The sequence below is a fragment of the Amblyraja radiata genome, chromosome 19 (assembly GCF_010909765.2).
Source record: "Amblyraja radiata isolate CabotCenter1 chromosome 19, sAmbRad1.1.pri, whole genome shotgun sequence".
NCBI classification, from domain to species: domain Eukaryota; kingdom Metazoa; phylum Chordata; class Chondrichthyes; order Rajiformes; family Rajidae; genus Amblyraja; species Amblyraja radiata.
In genome coordinates this window covers 816,629-836,695 of record NC_045974.1, presented here as the reverse complement: position 1 = coordinate 836,695, position 20,067 = coordinate 816,629, and the positions used below count along the sequence as shown (strand labels likewise).

General features: G+C 47.4%; 1 long non-coding RNA gene across 1 annotated transcript; it reads right to left on the bottom strand.

Annotated features, from left to right (window-relative positions):
- Nucleotides 1-544: 544 nt before the first annotated feature.
- On the bottom strand, nt 545-18,331 carry LOC116983648. The gene is made up of 3 exons (XR_004414772.1): nt 16,508-18,331; nt 15,982-15,986; nt 545-556 (listed from the first exon to the last, which is right to left on the bottom strand). It is a non-coding gene; the product is annotated as an uncharacterized LOC116983648 (long non-coding RNA).
- Nucleotides 18,332-20,067: the final 1,736 nt, after the last annotated feature.

The following is a 20,067-nucleotide window of genomic DNA, read 5'->3' as shown; positions in this document are numbered from 1 at the left end:
AACCTTAGTGCACACGTCTATACATCCTGAAGATAGACGCAGAGTGCTGGAGTAACTCAGTGGGTCAGGCAGCGTCTCTGGACCAAACTCCCCACCATTGACTCCATCTACACCTCACACGGCCTCGGGGAAAGGAGCCAATGTAATCATGGCCCACTCACACGCGGGTCAATCTCTCTTCCCTCTCCCATCAGGCAGAAGATACAGAAACTTCTGAATGGACCTCTCGTACGCCAAGGATGAATTCCTGATCTTCCAACCTACCTTGTTGTGGCACCTGCACTTTCTCTGCAGCTGTAACACGGTAATTGTGCATTCTGTTTATTTTCTGATGGCTCGGGGGAAGAAGCTGTTGCAGAACCTGGCCGTTCTGCTCCTTATACTGCGATACCTTTTGCCCGTGGGCAGCAGAGTGAACAGTCCATGATGGAGATGTGTGGGGTCGTTTATAATGCTGTTGGCCTTGGACAAGCAACGTTTACTTGCGATGTCCCCGATTGAGGGGAGAGAAGTCCCGATGAATTTTTTCAGCCGTCCTCACCACTCTCTGCACGGACTTCCAGTCGGAGGCTTCGCAGTCCCCAAACCAGACAGAGATGCAGCTGGTCAAAATGCTCTCGATGGTGCCCTTGTAGAAAGTGGTGAGGACGGAATGCGGGAAGTGAGCTCTTCTCATCCGGCGCAGAAAGTGCAAACGCTGCTGCGCTCTCTTAACTAGTGATGCGATGTTTTGTGACCAGGTCAGACTGTTTGTGAGCTGCACCCCCAGGTACTTAGTGCTACTGACCAACTCCACATCGCAGCTGCCTGATCATGGAGCTCCTCTCCTGGCCAGGAACTACTCCACTAATGCAGGATGTGATGGGTGGCATTGTGGTCATAAGCTCATAAGGAATAGGAGTAGAATTAGGCCATTTGGCCCATCATGCCTACTCTGCCATTCAATCATGGCTGATCTATCTCTCCCTCCTAACCTCATTCCCCTGCTTTCTTCCCTTAACCTCTGACACCTGTACTAATCAAGAATCTATCTGTCTCTGCCTTAAAAGTATCAATTGACTTGGCCTCCACGGCCCTCTGTGGCAAAGAAATCCACTGATTCACCGCCCTCTGACTAAAGAAATTTCTCATCTTCTTCAGAAAAAAAACGTCCTTTAATTCTGAGGCTGTGACCTCTAGTCCTAGACTCTCCCACTAGTGGAAACATCCTCTCCACATCCACTCTATCCACATCTTTCACTATTTTGTAAGTTTTAATTAGGTCCCCCTCATCCTTCTAAACTTCAGCGAGTACAGGCCCAGTGCCGACAAACGCTCATCATCTGTGAAACGTCACCTATCCATGTTCTCCACAGATGCTGCCTGACCCGCTGAGTTACTCCAGCACTGTGTGAAATGTCACCTATCCATGTTCTCCACAGATGCTGCCTGACCCGCTGAGTTACTCCAGCACTCTGTGTTTCTCTAAGTCAATGCTAGCAAGAAGTGGATGAGTATTTAACTGCATCAACCCACTGTTTCCAACAGAACTGTTCCCTTAATCTTCTTGATTTGCCGTGAAATTGAGCTAGTCTGTAAATTTTATTTTGCTTTGATGTAGTCAGGAACAATTCCACTGGCGAGCCTGCAGGTAATTAGCAATATGCATTTGTTTAAATGTGCAGGCATTAATCAATGCATAACAATGGGCAAAACACACTCCGGTCCAAGTCTGCCCGTCTCCATCAATAACTGACCACTGCACCATGAAACACATCCGCACAGATCTGACCACCTGGTTGGATATGTGGCGTTTGCCCAGCTCTGATTCTCACACAATGTTTGTTCATGCCTGACATGGCATCGTGTATTAGGCACGTGTGCCCAGACCCGGCAAAGAACTGGTGCATGCTGTCCAGGCAGATCATACTACACGCGTGTGCATCAGGTAGTGCAAAAGAGAAAATAAACAGAGTGCACAATTAGCGTGTTACAGCTGCAGAGAAAGTGCAGGTGCCACAACAAGGTAGGTTGGAAGATCAGGAATTAATCCTTGGCGTACGAGAGGTCCATTCAGAAGTTTGACAAGTTTCTGTATCTTCTGCCTGATGGGAGAGGGAAGAGAAATTGACCCGCGAGTCAGTGGTCCATGATTACATTGGCTCCTTTCCCCGAGGCCGTGTGGAGTGCAGATGGAGTCAATGGTGGGGAGTTTAGTACACAGATGCTGCCTGGCCCGCTGAGTTACTCCAGCACTCTGTGTCTTCCACTGTGTTTTAGATTTAGGTTGATTATTGTCACGAGGTACAGTGAACAGCTTTGTTTTGCACGCTTTCCAAACAGATCAGATATACAATATATAAATACAATTGAGCCAAGTACAACAGGTAGAGCAAAGGGGAAGATACAGAGTGCAGAATATAGTTCTCAGTATTGTAGCGCATCAGTTCCACAGACAAAGTCCAATGTCCGCAATGGGGTCGAGGTGAGGCATAGTGTCATAGAGTGATACAGTGGGGAAACAGGCCCTTCAGCCCAACTTGCCCATACTGGCCAAGATGTCCCAGCTACACTAGTCATAGAGTGATACAGTGGGGAAACAGGCCCTTCGGCCCAACTTGCCCACACCAGCCAACATGTCCCAGCTACACTAGTCCTACCTGCCCGCGCTTGGTCTATATCCCTCCAAACCTGTCCTATACATGTACCTGTCTAACTGTTTCTTAAACGTTGGGATAGTCCAGGGAATACAATCCCAACCTACTCACCATCTCCCTGCAGGTCAGACCCTCTAGTCCGAGCAGATCTTCTCGGTACCCTGGCCAGCATGTCTACAGTGCCCTCCATAATGTTTGGGACAAAGACCCATCATTGATTTATTTGTGACTGTCCTCCACAATTAGAGATTTGCAATAGAAACAATGGCATCGTAGCAGCAGCAGCAGCAGGCTGGCATTGTACATGCAGAATGCATCGTGGCCCTGGCTGCCAGAGATTGTGTGCTTGTTTAGTTTGTTGCAGCATTATTTAGTGGTGTGATAAGTGAGTGAATGAACGGAGCTAATCGAGGTTGCGATCTCTCTATTGGCAAACACAGCATCAAGGGTTCCCGGAGAGGATTCAGCAGGAGCTGGCCAAGATCCCAGAGCCCTCTCTTTGCATACGGTGGCTAATGTGTGTGAGCGAGTGGCGCTCTGCATGCCGATGCTACTGCTAGTAACGCTGGTACAGACCATGCCTCTCTTCACAAGGGAGATTAGTAAAACACCAATGTAATTGCTCTTTGACACTGTGGCTAAATAGTTTTAAATCCGGCATATCACCCACTCAGTACTGAGTCCGTGCAGTAAGGATCACAGCTTCACTCCTGTCTGCTGCTGATCTTTAGTCTAGTTTGGAGATACAGTGTGGAAACAGGCCCTTCGGCCCACCGAGTCCGTGCCGACCAGCAATCCCCGCTCATTAACACCATCCTACACACACTGGGGACAATTCACATTTATACATTTAATACCAAAGCCAATTAACCTACAAACCTGTACATCTTTGGAGCGCCCGGAGAAAACCCACGCAGGTCACGGGGAGAACGTGCAAACTCCGTACAGACAGTACCCGTGGTCAGGATCAAACCCGGGCCTCTACCGCTGTGCCACCTTGCCGCCCTGTACTAATCCACCACCGATTATCCTACAACTTGTGGTCCGCTCCCTCCTCTAATCCAGTGAAGATTACGAGAAGTTACGCACTTGAATCCCAACACGTGGCGCTCAGGCCGGGTCAGCACCCGCGGCTGATGGACGGATGGAATCTGCCCCTTGCAGCCGGGGCTGTGGAACTCCGGCACGGACAGAGCCGGCAGATCCGTTCCCAAGGCCAACTTTGCGGGCCGGTGTCACAGACTCCTGGGTCCACGGATCAATGAGACAGCTACATGAACGATTGAAGAATGGAGGGTCCTGGTGAACTGGCACATCAGAGTAGTCGATGCCAGCGTAGACCAGCCAACATCACTGAAGGGTGGGATAGGCTAGAGGGGCTGACTGGCCTGCTCCTGTTTCATTGTGTTACAGTATAATAATAATAATAATAATAAATTTTATTTAATGGGCGCCTTTCATACATCTCAAGGACACCTTACATAGTAATCGGAATAAAAACATATAATCGGAGTAAAACAAGTAATTAAAGACATCACAATGACACAAATTAAAAACAGAATTCAATCCAAAAACAGAAAATCAACAGAAAATCAAAAACACAGTGTGAGTATCATACTGTTTCATCATCTCCGTTCTAAATGGCTTACTCCTTATTCTTAAACTGTGGCCCCTGGTTCTGGACTCCCCCAACATCGGGAACGTTTCCTGCCTCTAGTGTGTACAAACAAACAATCTATCTATCTATTTATCTCTCTCTAAATCTCTGATCTTGTCATCTTCCGGTTTGGCGGTCATTCTATTTGAGCAAAAACAGTTTAGCCAGTTCCCTCACCGTTCTCCTGTGCTGTGCGTGCACCAAGTTTTGTTCCGATCGGTTGAATGTCGTCAAAGTTAGCGAGGTTTAAAAATCTTAAAAACCGCGCTTGCGCAGATCGATCTCTTCTCCTGCCAGTCGGCGCTGCGTGGATTGGCCTCTTCCCCGTCACTCCCCGGGATGGTCCGCCCCTTCCTGCGCCATCGCGTCTTTACTGGAGCTGAAGATGGCCAGCGAAGGTTTCCAACCCGACTTTCGGAGGGACCCGAAGCAGCCCCGCCCCCAGCAGTAATAATAAATTTTATTTAATGGGCGCCTTTCATACATCTCAAGGACACCTTACATAGTAATCGGAATAAAAACATATAATCGGAGTAAAACAAGTAATTAAAGACATCACAATGACACAAATTAAAAACAGAATTCAATCCAAAAACAGAAAATCAAAAACACAGTGTGAAGAGAGAGCAGCGGCAACCAAATCGTGCCAGCGTCCACTCTCTCTTCACGGCAGCCATCTTGGACACAGACCTACAAGACTACAGTTAGACAAAAAAAATCATCCCCCCACAGTGGATAGCACTGTGGAGGAAGGCACAATGTCCAGTCCCCACCCCATGTTCACCCCAAAGTCAGGCCTATTGGGGCCACCGCAGTTGCCTCTACGGAGGCCCGATGTCCCTGGCCGTTCTCACCGGGTGGTCTTGCCCCGGCGTCGGGAGAGTCCTTTCGGCGGCTGGGCCACTTGGAACGGCCGCTTCTTGGTTGGAGCCCGCGGCTGCCGAAGCCGACAAGGCCGCGTCGGTTTGGCGCTCCTAGGCTCCAGATGAAAAAGTCGGCGCCCGCTCTCCTCACTGCCGCCTTGCCGTCTCTCCGCACGCCGCCTCTCCGCTCCGCAAACCCGCAGCCCGGAGATGTTGCTCACGGCGGTCCAGCTCGCCAGACCCAGGCAAGGCATCGCCCGCTCCGCTCCAGCGCTCCAGCGCTCCAATGCAGTGCCGCCACGCAGGCCGAGGTGCTGGGTGGTTCCCGCCAAGAAACGGCGCTCCAAGCCCGCTGGTAGGCCACGACGACGGGTCGACGGGCAGCCCGGAAAAAAGGCTGCCACACCGACCAGGTAGGGACCTATAAATAAAGTAACACCTACCCCCCCACATTAAAAGACCATATCCCCTACAAACAAAAAAAAAAACAAAAACAAAAAACAAAAAAAAAAACAAAAAAAACAGGACTCACTAAAAACTAAAAAAAAAACGAATTTAGCCCTGCAGTAGCCCCGCCCCCAGCAGCAGCCCAACATGGGAAACCCAGCCCAGCACAGAGTTGGAGTTGTCGCCAAACGGAAAGCGGAGACACTGATCCCGGCGGAGAACGACCAGCGCCCGCTGCGAGTCCCCATTGCACCTCCAGCCCCTTCCCCTCTGGTCCCCCTCGCTGGCTCCTGCCACCCTCCCCCATGATGCTTCCCCCTCTTCCCCGTCTTTTCTCCGAGCTCACTCCCCCCCCCCCCACATACCCCTCCCCCCAGAACCCCCCCCGCCCACACAAACCCCCCCATACACCCACCTCCGCCCACCCCCCCGACACACACCCCCCCCATGACAGTCCCGCCATCCCCAGGAATTAACCTGGTGAACCTACGCTGCACTCCCTCAATAGCAAGAATGTCCTTCCTCAAGTTTGGAGACCAAAACTGCACACAATTTGGCTCTTAGGGCTAACGGAATCAAGGGATGTTGGGAGAAGGTAGGAACGGGGTACTGATTGTGGATGATCAGCCATGATCACATTGAATGGCGGTGCTGGCTGGAAGGACCGAATGGCCTGCTCCTGCACCTATGTTTCTATGTTTCCTCCAACAAGATGCTGCCTGCCTGCCTGCCAGAGTGGCCTTTATTTCACATCTCCAGCAGCTACACTGTTTTGGAACTTCTTCAGTGAACAGTGATTAGAGTTTGACCTGAACGTTCAACTCTGTTACAACTGTAATCATTTGAATTGGGATTTTTACCTACAATAAATGCTACTTACAGCAATATTATTAGTAGTTGGTTTAAGCAAAATCACTTCAGTATCTAAATGTTTTGAAAAAGGCCCATTTTGATGAGCTTGCTGGTAATTAAGGGGAAGCCAATTAGATGGCTGTGTTTAGTCAGGCACAGACTAAAGGAGCAGAGAGAATGTTATCCAATGTCTAATGTGTTGGAAGATGAACCTCTGTAAATGCAGCTGGGATTGTGGATAAATACACACACAGACCATTCATCAAGACAGGATTTACATCTGCCTGAATATTCACCATCTGTCTGGGAATAAAAACTCTGCCAATCAACAGCATCAAACAAAGACAAACCTGAGGGAAACGCCCGCTTCCTAAATAACTCACAGGAATTGAAAAGGAATATGCTAGCCTGCGAACCATTAGAATCCTCTTTCCTCCTGCTCTCAGCTAAAATATGTTGGATACTCTGCTAGGAACGCCATTTGATTAAAAAACACTATAAACGACAAACCACAGGAGAGGAAATTAGGACGAGAATGATCTACCTGCCTCCTGCAGAGTTACGACAATTTACATCACACCAGGATAATCTGTGCCACATCTCACCAATACAAACACAGACTATAGGTGCAGGAGTAGGCCATTCAGCCCTTCCAGCCAGCACCGCCATTCAATGTGGTCATGGCTGATCATCCACAATCAGTACCCCGTGCCTGCTTTCTCGCCATATCCCTTGATTCCGTTAGCCCTAAGAGCTAAATCTAACTCTCACTTGAAAACATCCAGTGAATCGGCCTCCACTGCCTTCTGTGGCAGAGAATTCCACAGATTCACAACTCTCTGGGTGAAAAAGTCTGTCCTTAATGGCCTCGTCTCAGTCCTAAATGGCCTACCCCTTATTCTTAAACTGTGACCCCTGGTTCTGGACTCCCCCAACATGGGGTACATTTTTCCTGCATCTAGCCTGTCCAATCCCTTAAGAATTTTACATGTTTCTATAAGATCCCCTCTCATAGTTGCTACATTCACGCTCTGACAGTTTAGTTTACTGTCACGTGTACCGAGGTACAGTGAAAAGCTTTTGTTTCATGCTATCCAGTCAGCGGAATGACAATACATGATTACAATCGGGCCATTTAGTGTATAGATACATGATAAGGGACTGCGGAAGAAAGAACTGCAGATGCTGGTTTCAATTGAAGGCAGACACAAAATGATGGAGTAACTCAGCGGGTGAGGCAGCATCTCTGGAGAGAAGGAATGGGCGATGTTTCGGGTCGAGACCCTTCTTCAGTCTGAAGAAGGATCTCGATGATAAGGGAATAACGTTTAGTGCAAGGTAACGCCAGCAAAGTCCGATCAAGGATAGTCCGAGGGTCACCAAAGAGGTAGATAGTAGGTCAGCACTGCTCTCTGGTTGTGGTAGGATGATTCAGTTGCCTGATAACAGCTGGGAAGAAACTGGCCCTGAATCTGGAGGTATGGACAACCATGTCTACAGTGGGATATCCTAGAAGGATCTGACCATTGGAGTTGGCTGTTTGAAGATGTCCCTCCATTGAGAAGGTCCCGCAGTGGAGGAGCAATGTTCTTGTCATTCATTAATTGATTACTTACCCACATGGATGGAAATGAATTGCCATTCTTATCAGTGAACAATTAAATCCAAGTAACTCATTATGTGTAAAAGTTAATTGATTATTCCTGAATTAGCACCATCAATAGGCTAATCAATGCTCTCACTAAATGTCCAGAGTGGAACACTTAACGATTGATATTGGTCAACTCCACTGATAGGGAGCAGCAGGTAGTACAGAGTCAGTGTCCACTGTATCAGGGTAATACAGAGCCAGTGTCCAGGTGAAGGAATAACTCCTGGTTTATATAAAGTGGATGTTAGTTGTTATTGTAGATAGCAGCACTAGGTCTCTTAAAGGATAAGCCATCATGCGAGGAATAGATCGAGTAGATGCACAGAGTCTCTTGCCCAGGGGACAAAGGTTTAAGGTGAAGGAGAAAAGATTTAATAGGAATCTGAGGGGTAACCTTTTCACACAGAGGGTGGTGGGTGTATGGAACAAGCTGCCAGAGGAGGTAGTTGAGGCAGGGGCTATCCCACCGTTTAAGAAACAGTTAGACAGGTACATGGATAGGACAGGTTTGGAGGGATATGGACCAAGCGCAGGCAGGTGAGACTAGTGTAACTGGGACATGTTGGCCGGTGTGGGCAAGTTGGGCTGAGGGGCCTGTTTCCGCACTGTGTCACTCTATGACTAGTGTAGCTGGGACAAGTTGGGCTGAAGGGCCTGTTTCCACACTGTATCACTCTATGACTCTATCCTAGACAATATGGGCTAATTTACAAGTGGCATCAGTTGGAGTTTCTGTTCTGTTGACGATCTGTGTAAATCCACACAAACACTCCACACGCACGACCAGAGTTAAAGAGCTTATGATTCAACAGATTAAGTTGATTACTTTTATTTTGGATACGTGTAGGAAGGTTGGATGCTGGTTTAAACCGAAGATAGACACAAAATGCTGGAGTAACTCAGCGGGACAGGCAGCATCTCTGGAGAACACAGATCGCGATGGATAGGTGATGTTTCGGGTCGAGACCCTTCCTCAGACCAAGACGGATGGGTCTCAACCCAAGACATCACCTGTTCATACAGACCAACGTCACCTATCCATGTTCTCCACAGATGCTGCCTGACCCGCTGAGTTACTCCAGCACTCTGTGAAACGTCACCTATCCATGTTCTCCACAGATGCTGCCTGACCCGCTGAGTTACTCCAGCACTCTGTGAAACGTCACCTATCCATGTTCTCCACAGATGCTGCCTGACCCGCTGAGTTACTCCAGCACTCTGTGTCTATCTTCCCCAAAAAAGACAGTTGTGTTGTATTTTTTGCTGCCTGGTGTGTGAGTATAATTGGAGAGGGTGTGCGTTTGCCAGAATGTGAATGGAGAAGTGTGAGCACTGATCGCTAAAATGCTAACGTGTCTTCTCTGTTGTCAGTGCCGGCTGCACAGCAATTTATTTCCAGCAGTTCTTCAGAAAGAAAAATAGAATTATGGAAACAATAAATCCTTCCATATTTAGAATGCAGCAGAAACCAAGAGTTATGTCCCAGAACTTAGTGGCTGCCTGTAGTTTTACAGCGAGTGAGCCTCTCGGTATTGGGAAGGCAGGCTATGGGGAACAGGGCAGCACAGAGGTAGAGTCACTGCCTCACAGCGCCAGAGACCCCTGTTCCATCCTGACTACGGGTGCTGTCTGCACGGAGTTTGCACGTTCTCCCCGTGACCGTGTGGGTTTCTCTGGGATCTCGGGTTTCCTCCCACACTGCAAAGACGTACAGGTTTGTTGGTTAATTGGCTTGGTGTATGTGTAAAATTGTCCCATAGTGTGTAGGATAATGTTAGTGTGCAAGGATCGCTGGTCGGGCGGACTCAGTGGGCTGAGGGGCCTGTTTCCACGCTGTATCTCTAAACTACACTAAAGTACACATGAGCCAGTGTTGCTAGGCTGTGTTTGGTTCTTTCACCAGTCTCTGCGAAGGATGGAACAGAACAGGTGCCAGGGACTTGAGTCTCATTACACACCCTCGCTCCCCTTCACGGGACCACCCGTACTTCACAACTGTCACCACCGTCATATGGACAAGCCGTACAGTCTGTGGTTAACATACACCGGGGGCTTGGCAGGCAGTGGCCAGGAGTGTTTAGTCAGAACAAAACTCACCAGTCTGAAGATGGATCTCGACACGAAACATCACCTATAATCCACAGATGCTGCCTGACCCGCTGAGTTACTCCAGCATTCTGTCGTTTTTGTAATGCAGCATCTGCAGTTCCTTGTACCTGTTTATCTTGTGTTGTACCGTAGCCTCTTGTTCCCTACATGTTGCAGCAGTGTCTCTGGCTGAACCCATTCCCCCCGTCACTCTCTCCACACCCCCCACCACTGGTCTCCCTCCTTGCCTCTTTGCCCCAGTCGACACCCTTGTCTACATTTATACATTACACAGAGACAAGTTGTTGTCAGAAATATAATTAACCGCTGTTTAGTTTAAAGGATCAATCCTTAATGGCCCAAAATGTTTCCATGTTTGTTGAGTGGCAAAAATCCTGATAATAAACATTGAGATTATGAAATTATTAATTTGAGTATGAGATGCTTTTAGTCCAAGTGACAGAGAAGCATTAGTCTTCCTTGTTAGTCGTCACAACCTTCAAACCATGCATCGATCATTTGGCTCCGGTAGCCAAATCATTCAATTAACCTTCCGCTTTCTGTTATGATAAATTATTTTGTTGTTAAAATATTGTGCTCGTTGTACACAATTTATCTAAAGACCATACTCATTATGGAAACATATTTTCAGCTCAATATTTTCTCATCAACCAAAGTGACTGATCCTTCTGTTACTAGTGGCATGGTGGCGCAGCGGGTAGAGCTTCCATCCTGACCTCGGGAGCTGCCTGTGTGGAGTTTGCACGTTCTCCCTGTGACCGCGTGGGTTTCCTCCGGGTGCTCCGGTTTCCTCCCACATCCCAAAGACGTGCGGGTTTGCAGGTGAATCGGCCCCTCTGTACACTGCCCCCTAGTGTGTCGGAGGTGGATTGGATAACAAAGAAGTAGTGTGAACGGGTCATCAATGGTCGGCGTAGACTCGATGGGCCGAAGGGCCTGTTTCCATGCTCTATCAATTGCTGCAAACCTGTTATCTCTAGATAGGCACAAAATGCTGGAGTAACTCAGTGGGACACTTTGGTCTCGACCCGAAACGTCGAACATTCCTTCTCCCGTTATGCTGCCTGTCCCGCTGAGTTACTCCAGCATTTTGTGTCCATCTTCAGTGTAAAGAAGCACAGAAGGCTGTAGAAGCCAAGTCAGTGGACATTGTTAAGGCAAAGATAGATAGATTCTTGATTAGTACAGGTGTCAGGAGTTATGGGGAGAAGGCAGGAGAATTAGGTTAGGAGGGAGAGATAGATCAGCCATGATTGAATGGCAGTAGACTTGATGGGCTGAATGGCCTAATTCTAATCCTATTCCTTATGACCTTATGATCTGCAGTTCCTTCCTACACAACCCGTTGTCTCTCTCGTTAGAGTGCAGGCGTTCCGTGGGTCAGAGTGAGAACACGTTTCTGATGAGAGACTTTGTGACATAATGTGACTACATCATGAGTTGCTGGAGCAGATCCAAGGTGACTACTGCTGGTGGCACTGGTCCTACTGAGACTACAGCCCCAGACTAGAGAACTCTGGCAGCATCGATACGGAGAAACCAAGGAAAAGTGACTGGGAAAAGTTTCTAATGCATTAAAAAACAAAATTTAAGAAGTGAAAGCCAGCAAGCTGCATTTATCAGATCAACACTGGAATAGCAATGAGATGTACAGGCAAATGGCCAAAATAATTAATTCAGGCAAAATTATAATCTGTCATTGAAATAAAAGGCAATTTACACAAGGGCCCTGGGAAAGGACATTCAGGTCGTACAAATGCATGTAAATTAGTTGTTTAAATACCCTCCGTACATATCTGTACCCTAGTCATAACCCAGTGAAAGGAAACATGCAAGACTTCAGCAATAATGCAGCTTCGTGTTTTAATTCACTGGTCTTTGACATCGAATGACTGCACCACCTCAGCTCACATAAGGTTCCAGAAAGGACTAGTGACAGGAGCCGTCTTTGTTGATCTGTCTGCCGCGTATGACACTGTGAACCACCGCCTCCTCCTAAAAAAGATCTTGGTGAATACCAAAGACCTGGCACTCACGGACCTCATCGGAGCCCTCCTGAAAGATAGGCGCTTCTATGTTGTCCTTAACAACAAGCAAAGTCGCTGGCGACGACAACGGAATGGCTTGCCTCAAGGTAGTGTGCTGGCTCCAGTACTATATAACATCTACACCAATGACCAGCCAATGGACCAGAACACTGAGCGGTTCATCTACGCCGACGACCTCTGTGTAACATCCCAAGAGAGTACGTTTGAAGCTGTAGAAGCGAATCTCACCTCAGCCCTAGATGAGCTACACCTCTACTACGAGCGCAACCACCTACACGCAAACCCTGCGAAGACCCAAGCCTGCTCGTTCCATCTCAGGAACCGGGAAGCAAACAGACCCCTTAACATCACATGGTCTGGAACACCTCTTGAGCACTGCACCAACCCTGCCTACCTCGGTGTAACACTGGATCGCACTCTCTCCTATAAGGAACACGTCAAAAACACCAAACTGAAAGTTAACTCCCGAAATAACATCCTCCGGAAGCTGACCAACTCCAAATGGGGAGCCACAGCACACACATTAAGATCTACTGCTCTGGCCCTGTGCTACTCCTCTGCGGAGTATGCGTGTCCTGTTTGGGAGAGATCATCCCATGCCAAGAAACTAGACCCAGCGTTGAATAACACCTGCCGCTCAATCACTGGCTGCTTGAAGCCCACCAACATAAACAACCTGCACCTCCTCGCTAGCATTGCCCCTGCTGATGTGAGACGGGAAGTCGCCAGCCGAGTAGAGATGACCAAGGCCACCAGTGATGAACGCCACCTCCTCTACGGACGTGTACCCCCGGCCCAACGGCTGAAGTCTAGGAGAAGCTTTCTCAGCCATGTCCAGCCCCTAATAACATCACGGGAAGAAACCAGACTCCAACTATGGACAAAAAGGCTTGAGGACGACCCCCCTCCTACTGACATGGGTATCCCTCCTTCTGAAGCCCTCCCTCCGGGCTCAGAAGCACCATGGGTCCAGTGGAAGACGCTCAACCGCCTGAGAACAGGAACAGGGTGATCAAAAGCTGCCATGGCCAGATGGGGCTATGAAACTGGCCAAACCACCTGTGAATGTGGAGAAGAGGACCATACAATGCAGCACTGCCTTGTCTGCCCCCTACTACCCAACCAGTGCAGCCCAAAGGATCTTGCAGTGTTCAACAAAAACGCAAAGGACTGTGTAAAGGAATGGGAAACTGTCATATAGTCAACCAGCTTCAAAGACACGAAAAGAAGAAGAAGCTCACATAAACCCTTCCCCTCACGCCAACAACTTGGTGGGCACGTTTACTGCAGGAGATGGAGTAAAACAAGTACAACGTTTAAAGGAGATATGCGGGGCGAGTTGTTTTTACACAGAGGGTGGTGGGTGCCTGGAACACGCTAACAGGGGTGGGGGTGGAGGCAGATACCATAGTACTGATATTAGGTGATCAGCATGATCATATTGAATGGCGGTGCTGGCTTGAAGGGCCGAATGGCCTACTGCTGCACCAATTTTTCTATGCTTCTATGACAGTGGTGTGTCGGAGGCTTTTGGAGAGGCACATGGACATGCAGGGATTGGAGGGATATGGATCAATATAGAATGAATGAATGGTCTGTGTAAAATATATCAGATTATTTGCTGAGAAATGTGTAAAAGACAAGACTGAAACGATGTGAAGACGAGGTGAAGAGTTCACATTTCACAAGATACAAGATAGATTTATTCATCATATGTGCCAGATGGAACGGTGAAATGAAATTCCCATACAGCCATACAATAAAATAAGGGACACAACACACGATAGGGTTTGACATAAAACATCCCCACACACACAGCAGGATCAGAGTTTCCCACTGTGTGGAAAGGCACCAAAGACAGTCTCTTCCTCCATTGTTCCCCGTGGTCAGGGCCTCCCTGTGCCCTCCGCAGTTGCCGCTACGGGCGGCCCGATGTCCAGAGCTGATGATCTTACTGGAAGTGAGCAGCTGTTACATCAGTGGCCTGAAGTGAATACACAGCGATACACACCACACAACTGGGGCAGGATAACATTGTGTGTTGTTACTGCAGCAGCAGAACCTTTACAATACAGTGTGGCACCAGGCTCTGGACCTCACCTCGCTGCACGTGACAATCAACTCAAGCTGTTATCAGGCAGCTGAATCATCCCAGCACAACCAGAGAGCAGTGTTGAACCACTATCTACCTCTGATGTCCCTCGGACTATCCTTGACCAGACTTTACCTTGCACTATCATGTACCTGTACACTGTAATGGATCGATTGTAATCGTGTATTGTCTTTCCGCTGACTGGTTAGCACGCAACATGAAGCTTTTCACTGTACCTCGGTACACGTGACAGTAAACTGATCTGTATATGGGATTGTGCCGTAAGTATCTGTCTCTCCACCTCACCGTGACCCGTCACGGTTTCACCAAAACCCACTTGCTCCACACCTCTGGCCGTTCGTTCCCATTCTCTCCCAGCCATGAGTTGAGATCCGTGTGCAGCATGGGACAGCTCTCTGTGTCGGAACCATTACATGGATGTGTTGTTTTTACTGTCATTGCAAACTTGCTGAGAATCAGACACTTCAGTTCCTGTCTCGAGAAACAACAGGTCCAACCTGGCACTGCATATCATTAATGCAGGGTTCCAGAACGTGCTTCATACTTCACTAAACACTTGGCATTGTCACTCAGTGGGAACTTCAGTTTCAGTCTAGTTTATTGTCACGTGTATCGAGCTACAGTGAAAAGCTTTTGTTGCGTGCTAACCAGTCAGTGGAAAGACAATACATGATTACAATCGATTCAGTTACAGTGTGTAGATACATGGGAATAAGGGAATAACGTTTAGTGCAAGGTAATGCCAACGTCACAATTCCTCAATCCTTTTATCTCACACCTTCTGTATTTTCATCTCTGACCTTTGTCTAAACATCTTCCAACTTAAACCCCCTCGCATCGATATCTACCTATTAGCTGCCAGCCTTTGTCCTGCCCCTCCCCTCTTCCCACGCACCCCCCCCCCCACCCCTACTAACAGTCTGAAGAAAGGTCCCCACCTGAAACGTCACCTATCCATGTTCTCCACAGATGCTGCCTGACCCGCTGAGTTACTCCAGCACTCTGTGAAACGTCACCTATCCATGTTCTCCACAGATGCTGCCTGACCCGCTGAGTTACTCCAGAACTCTGTGAAACGTCACCTATCCATGTTCTCCACAGATGCTGCCTGACCCACTGAGTTACTCCAGCACTCTGTGAAACGTCACCTATCCATGTTCTCCACAGATGCTGCCTGACCCGCTGAGTTACTCCAGCACTCTGTGAAACATCACCTATCCATGTTCTCCACAGATGCTGCCTGACCCGCTGAGTTACTCCAGCACTCTGTGAAACGTCACCTATCCATGTTCTCCACAGATGCTGCCTTACCCGCTGAGTTACTCCAGCACTCTGTGAAATGTCACCTATCCATGTTCTCCACAGATGCTGCCTGACCCGCTGAGTTACTCCAGCACTCTGTGAAACGTCACCTATCCATGTTCTCCACAGATGCTGCCTGACCCGCTGAGTTACTCCAGCACTCTGTGAAACGTCACCTATCCATGTTCTCCACAGATGCTGCCTGACCCGCTGAGTTACTCCAGCACTCTGTGAAATGTCACCTATCCATGTTCTCCACAGATGCTGCCTGACCCGCTGAGTTACTCCAGCACTCTGTGAAACGTCACCTATTCATGTTCTCCACAGATGCTGCCTGACCCGCTGAGTTACTCCAGCACTCTGTGTCTGTCTTTGTCCCCATGTATGTTGTGTGAACAGAAATACACTGTCAGAGTTGCTGTCCCTCAGGTTAGGGTGATGCTCATTACCTGTCCCCTGTCAATGATGCTGGTGGTTGGTTTGTGGACACTAATGATGTGTATCTCCACTGTCCTTGGTGAATCTCCAGCAAGTGTTGATCTTGAATCAAGGTTGCCTGCCTCCACTTCTTTTACAGATGGGTCTTGGGAGACATTTGCAGAAATAACAATTGCTCTGCAGCCAGTCTCATCTGCGTTAGCATCCAGAACAATCTAAACTCTCTTTCCTGAGATTAAAGTGTAATTGCTTTGGGAATAGGGTCCAATTATATGGACGAGTTCGTCAATATCTTGCGATTATTAACCTCAACGGTATGAACGGTCCTGACCAATGCCATCATCCAGATTGGATTCCTGCAGAATGTTTATTTTGGGATATGGTGTACAACTATGCATCCTCGGCTTACCTTGTTGTCTTCTAGACGAGTATACACATCTGTCACATAGGTTGTGCTGTGGCTGATTTGGAAGACCAGGGTGCCCATGCTACAGTAACCACTATCACTACAGTAAATTACTGGCCACCCATGTCAGCATTGTCCGTGGAATCTGACCACGTGCAAAGTTGGATACATACAACGCCACAACAACTGTACGACGTCAACCTCACCTCGTTGTCCCCACAATGACTTGGATGCCCAGCATTCATTGAAAGTACAACTTCTGCCTGTTTTAGCTTTCACACATCAAGTCACTCATTTCAACAGAAGCGTCACTCCAGTGTGAAGAAGGGTCCTGACCCGAACAGTCACCTATCCATGTTCTCCACAGATGCTGCTTGACCTGCTGAGTTACTCCAGCACTCTGTGTGTTTCCTCAGTTTTGCATTGCAATGTTTTATGACATTGTATTTATGACATGATCTCATTGTATTTAGCAGCCCCAGCACATTGCAAACTCACATGACCCATTTGTAACCCGTACACTGGGATATGTTCACAGGTCAAACAAATCAGCAAAGATCTATATCTGGGCCAGATCCTGTGTTAATACGACACTGAGTCCGAGTTGATCTACATGCTGTGTAAGGGGTGCAATACAAATTGACCGGCACGCGACCAAGTGATTGCGTGTTTGTGCCTTGTACTCATGGTGTGCAACCTTATACAGTGATCGAATTGAAGTGTAAATGATGAATGGATACAAGAGGATGAATGGAGGATGGGTTTGTTCCCTTAGTGGTGAGGTGTAGAACACACACGTTCAGCTGAATAAGACTGGGACCAGCCAGCCCGTGTGAGGTGGGCAATGTTTATACATGTAACAGGTGTAGTGGAAAATACCAGGTACCATGCATGTTGCCAAGGTTCATTCAAAGTCTCATTGTCCAGGTGGACTGAGCGGAGGTGTTCAGCGAAACGATCGCTGAGCCTGCGCTTGGTCTCGCCAATCTACAGATATTTTTGACAAAATGCTATTTGTTTGGAGACAAATTTTCCCGACACTGTAATTCCATCGTTTTACATTAATTGTCATGTACAATCTTATTTTAATTTCAGTATTTCTTGTGAACCAGAACCAACACAACTCTCACACGTCACATACATGTTGTCTGTCGGCGGGCGGTTTACACCAAGGTGTGTCTGTGTGTTTGAGGATACCACACGGCTTGCTGTTTTAGTGAAATATTAGCTGAACATTTGCCACTGGAAAGCCGTGCCAATTCCAAAGTCCCATCAATGAGAATGTAAATGTGTCAGCTGTTGTGAATCTACTGCCCACAGCCTGATAATGGTGAGGATATTCTGCAGGAGCCTCATGGTGTAGGATATTGTAGGACAAGCAAGGGGGAGAATGCCTTTAACAACTAAAATAAAAGCAGACTTCATGTTTTATTCAGTATCAAGTTTTCATGGAGGTTGATCCTCAGTTTCAACATCCTGACTCACTTTTGACAAGAAATAGTCATTTGCTTTGGAGGTAGATTTGTTGATCATTATTTGTAGTATTTAAATTGCCAATCAAATGTCTCTCATTTTTGAAAGGATCTTAGTTCTGTCTCAGCCGTGGTTAAGCTGGAACGAGTGCAGAGAAGTATGTTGCCAGGATGTTGCCAGGACTTGCGGGCCTGACCTACAGGGAGAGGTTGGGCAAGGAATTTGTTCCTAGGAGCTCAAGAAGATGAGGGGTGATTGCATAAAGGTTTACCAAAGCATGAAGGGAATAGACAGGTTAAATATACAGAGTCTTTACCCAGAGTAGGGGAACCAAGAACTAAATAACACGGGTTTAAGGTGAGAGGGGAAATATTTAATATGAACCTGAGGGGCAACTTTTTCACACAGAGGGTGGTGGATGTATGGAATGTGCTGCCACAGGAGGTAATTGAGGCAGGGACTATAACAGCGTTTAAAAATACATTTGACAGGTAAATGTATAGGACAGGTTTAGAGGGATGTGGACCAAACTTGAGCAGGTGGGACTAGTGTAGTTGGGGCATGTTGGTCAGCATGGGCAAATTGGGCCGAAGGGCCTGTTTGTGTGCTGTGTGACTCTGACACAGAGCCCTGTAACACAAGGCTCCATCTAGCATGCACTGCGTTAGGTGGCTGGGCCCTGTTCACCGGCAGCATCTGTGTTGCTGAGGAGATTGGGCTAGAGATGGCCTCAGTACTTGCTGTCACTGTCAGCGATGACTTGATCTATTCAACCCTTTAGAAGGCAGGGAGGGGAAAGATAGTTTTGACTTTGAATAAAAATAGAGATACATCTCAATAGGCTGCATTATATGGATGTGTCAATCAATAAGCTGCAATAGGCTGCATTATATGGGTGTGTCAGTCAATAAGCTGCAATAGGCTGCATTATATGGATGTGTCAATCAATAAGCTGCAATAGGCTGCATTATATGGGTGTGTCAATCAATAAGCTGCAATAGGCTGCATTATATGGATGTGTCAATCAATAAGCTGCAATAGGCTGCATTATATGGGTGTCAATCAATAAGCTGCAATAGGCTGCATTATATGGGTGTGTCAGTCAATAAGCTGCAATAGGCTGCATTATATGGATGTGTCAATCAATAAGCTGCAATAGGCTGCATTATATGGATGTGTCAATCAATAAGCTGCAATAGGCTGCATTATATGGATGTGTCAATCAATAAGCTGCAATAGGCTGCATTATATGGATGTGTCAATCAATAAGCTGCAATAGGCTGCATTATATGGATGTGTCAATCAATAAGCTGCAATAGGCTGCATTATATGGGTGTGTCAATCAATAAGCTGCAATAGGCTGCATTATATGGATGTGTCAATCAATAAGCTGCAATAGGCTGCATTATATGGATGTGTCAATCAATAAGCTGCAATAGGCTGCATTATATGGATGTCAATCAATAAGCTGCAATAGGCTGCATTATATGGGTGTGTCAATCAATAAGCTGCAATAGGCTGCATTATATGGGTGTGTCAATTAATAAGCTGCAATAGGCTGCATTATATGGATGTGTCAATCAATAAGCTGCAATAGGCTGCATTATATGGATGTGTCAATCAATAAGCTGCAATAGGCTGCATTATATGGGTGTGTCAGTCAATAAGCTGCAATAGGCTGCATTATATGGGTGTGTCAGTCAATAAGCTGCAATAGGCTGCATTATATGGGTGTGTCAATCAATAAGCTGCAATAGGCTGCATTATATGGATGTGTCAATCAATAAGCTGCAATAGGCTGCATTATATGGGTGTGTCAGTCAATAAGCTGCAATAGGCTGCATTATATGGGTGTGTCAATCAATAAGCTGCAATAGGCTGCATTATATGGGTGTCAGTCAATAAGCTGCAATAGGCTGCATTATATGGATGTGTCAATCAATAAGCTGCAATAGGCTGCATTATATGGATGTGTCAATCAATAAGCTGCAATAGGCTGCATTATATGGGTGTGTCAGTCAATAAGCTGCAATAGGCTGCATTATATGGATGTGTCAATCAATAAGCTGCAA